The sequence below is a fragment of the Tenrec ecaudatus genome, unplaced genomic scaffold (genome assembly GCF_050624435.1).
Source record: "Tenrec ecaudatus isolate mTenEca1 unplaced genomic scaffold, mTenEca1.hap1 Scaffold_534, whole genome shotgun sequence".
Lineage (NCBI taxonomy): Eukaryota > Metazoa > Chordata > Mammalia > Afrosoricida > Tenrecidae > Tenrec > Tenrec ecaudatus.
In genome coordinates this window covers 367,100-370,846 of record NW_027459449.1, presented here as the reverse complement: position 1 = coordinate 370,846, position 3,747 = coordinate 367,100, and positions in this window count along the sequence as shown.

Below are 3,747 nucleotides of genomic sequence, written 5' to 3'. Positions count from 1 at the left end.
TCCCATAATGAGTTACAGTCTCAGAAACTCACAGGGGCAGTTAGTTCTACCCTATACTATAGGGTCAGGATGAGTTGTCATCAACTACAAGGCAGTGAGTTTGGTTTCCCAGAGATTTAAGCCAGATTCAGAAGAGGATGTGGAACAAAGGATATCAGATATCAGATGGATCTTGCCTGAAAGCAGTGAATACCCTAAAGATGGTTACTTATGTTTTATTAACACCCAAGCTATCTGACTGTGTGGATCATAAGAAAACATGGATAGTTTTGAGAAGAGAATTCCAGAACACTTATAGAACAAGGGTAGATTGCATGGTTTAAGAACCAAGAAAGGTGTGCATCCTGGTTGCACCCACTTATTATACTTTTTCAATTGTATGGTGAGCAAATAATCAGAGAAGCCAAATTATATGAAGAAGAACACAGAATCAGATTTGGAGGAAATATTATTAACTACCTGCTATATGCAGACGACACAGTTTGGCTTGCTGACAAGGATGGGGGACTTGAAGCACTTGCTGGTGAAGATCAAGGATTGCAGCCTTCAATGTGGGATACAACTCAACACAAAGAAAACCAAAATCCTCACAACTGAACCAATAGGTAACATGATGATAAATCGAGAAAAACCTGAAGTTGTCAAGGATTTTGTCTTGTCTGGATCCACAAGCAATGCTCCTGGAAGCAGCAGTCAAGAGATGAAAAGATACATTGCACTGGGTAGATCTGCTGCATAAGAGCTCTTTAGAATGTTGAAAAGTTAGGATGTTACTTTAAGCAGGAAGTACACCTGATCCAAACCATAGTATTTTCATTTGCCTCATCTGCATGTGAAAAGCTTGCCATTGAGTGAAGAAGACCCAGGTAAACTGTATGAATTTGAACCATGGTACTGGCAAAGAATATTGACAGTACCATGGACTGCCAAAAGAACAAACAAAATCTGTCTTGGAAGTACGGCCAGAATTCCCATTAGAAGTAAGGATGGTGAGACTTTGGACATGTTGTCAGTGGAGACCAGTCCCTGGAGAGGCATCATGCTTAGAAAAATGGAAGGGCTGTGAAAAAAGGTTGAAGGCCCTTGAAGAGCTGGATTGACACAGTGACGACAACAAGAGGACTGAGCATAGGAACACTTGGGTGGATGGAGGAGGAGCTGTTATTGTTACATTCTGCTGTGAATAGGTTTGCCATGGACCAGAACCAACTGGATGGCAAACTAACAACAACAACAACAACAACAGGGAGAGACATTAAAAAGCCAAACTCACTGCCATTGAGTTGACCTTGATTCAGAGCAACCCTGGAGGACAGGGTAGGACTGGCACCCGTGAGTTTCCCGAGAGTGTAACTTTTCACAGGAGGGGAAAGCCCCTTTAACCTACTACTTAGCAGCCCAGCCCATCACCAGGGCTCCACAAGGATAGAGAGAAACACTGTTAGGGCTGGATAGGGCAGAGGCTGTACACTGGTACAAATGAGGGCTGGAGGTACAGGGAATCCTTGGTGGACGATACCTTCAGGACCAAGGGTGTGAGGGGCGATGCTGGGAGAGTGGAGGGTGAGTGGGTTGGAAAGGGGGAACTGATTACAGGATCCACATGTGACCTCTTCCCTGGGAGAGGGACAGCAGAGAACCGGGGAAGGGAGACTCCGGATAGGGCAAGATATGACAAAATAACGATGTATAAATTACCAAGGGCACATGAGGGAGGGGGGGAAGGGGAGGGAGGGGAAAAAAAGAGGACCTGATGCAAAGGGCTTAAGTGGAGAGCAAATGCTTTGAGAATGATTGGGGTAGGGAATGTATGGATGTGCTTTATACAATTGATGTATGAATATGTATGGATTGTGATAAGAGTTGTATGAGTCCCTAATAAAATGTAAAAAAGGAAAAGAGGAGAAAAAAATTATTAGGGCAAAGACTGTACAGATGTGCTTTACACAATTGATGTATGTATATGTATGAACTGTGATAAGAGTTGTATGAGCCCCTAATAAATTGTTAAAAAAAAATGATCCTCAATTCTATCTGAATCCTTGCCAGAGCTGCAAGTTGCCTTAATAAACACGTGCAAAAAAAGTACCTCTGGCAGCAGACCGCTCAGGTTCAAATCCAGGCTCTCTAACTTATTGACTATGTGACCTTGGGCAAACCTGGACCTCTCTGTGCTTCCAAAGACTCACTTTCCAAAAGGGAAGTCATAAGCCAACTTTTCTTATTCCTCACTGGGTTGCTTTGAAGATGAAATGAGACATCTGTCTAAAAATGCTTCTGACCATCCCTTGGTTCTCAGAGCTCCACAAATGCTATGGATTATTGTTATAAGATTATGAATGATTTTTTCCAAGGGTAGTGCAAAGATTAACATCAGTGCTACTTCTCTCTGACAAAATATAAATCCAAATTTCTAAATAGCAGGGTCTGAACGGATGCGCTGTTAACAGCATCTTGCTTTTCTCCCATCACTTGTCACAGTAAATCTGATAAGAAATGCTGGGCTAGGGCCTGCATCCAAGCCCCTCACTGGCAGCGTGCAGGACCTCAGGTTGTTGCCAGGCCAAGGGACATCACAATGGCAAGAGGAGACTCCACAAAGGGCCCCTGCTTCCTCCCCCACGCCACCCTTCCCCACATTCAGGGTGAAACGTCAAAATACAATTTTTTTTGTCACCTGGTGAAATAATGAGCCCCCATTCCCGTTGCCTTGGTATCATCAGAGCGCAACAGCCACGTGGGGTAATCGCTGTCTCCGTGTTAATGCTGCTCAGTTCAAACATTTTCACAGGCCATGGCGAAATGAAACCCGTGCTTTCTACCTAGGTAGAGTTTGAGGCGATTCAGCCCATTTGCTTCTGCTGAAGAGGCTACCTCAGAAAAACAGGAAATAAAAACATAGAGGGTGCCATTGACATTAGGTTTCTCGTTTTCTTCCTTTCTTCCCTACCTTCCTTTCTTCTTGCCCTTCTCTTTCTCTTTTCTTCCTTCCCTCCCTTTGCTCACGTCTTCCTGCCTGCCTTCACTTTCCATCTTCCCTCCCAAACTCCTCCATTTCTTCTTCGCTCCTCTCTCCCCACCGCCACCTTTCTCCTTTCCTTCCCTGCCTTTTCCCTTCAGCCTCCCAGTTTCCCTCCTTCACTCTCTCCTTTGCTCCTTCCTTCCCCCACCTTGTTTTGATCCAGTGATTTGTACTCCTTTCTTCCTCTCATCCCACCCCTCCCCATTGCTGGAGAAACATCAGTTCCTTGTGGTGCTGGTTTCTTGGCGCCAGACCCTGTTCTTTGGGTGTTCACAAGTCTGTGTCCTGTGTGCAAACATAAGACAGACATATGATCAGGATTGGACAGAAGATGGGATTTGACAGGTGTTCTGCATCCCAAATCTCCAGGAGGCAAAGGTAAAGTCAGGCTCCTGCCTTTAAGGTTATGTCTCCCATTGTAACTGCATCCCACAAAGGCTCCTGCCTCCTGGCCACCTGAGGCCTGCTGCCTGCCTTCCTCTAGCTCCTGGGGAATTGGGGCAGCAGTGGCAAGAACAACAAAAATCCCCAGGACTTGACAAGAAGGGAAGCTGCCTTGCTCGAGAGACGGCCCCTCACCCACCTGCATGATGTTGAGATACAGGTTCTCATCCCTGTGACTGGGCAAGAAACACCCCCTCCCCAAACGCAGTGGCTTCAAACAAGGACCATCATCGTGTGGTTGCTGGGAGGCCACTGGGTCGTGCTTGGAGTCTCCCATGAGT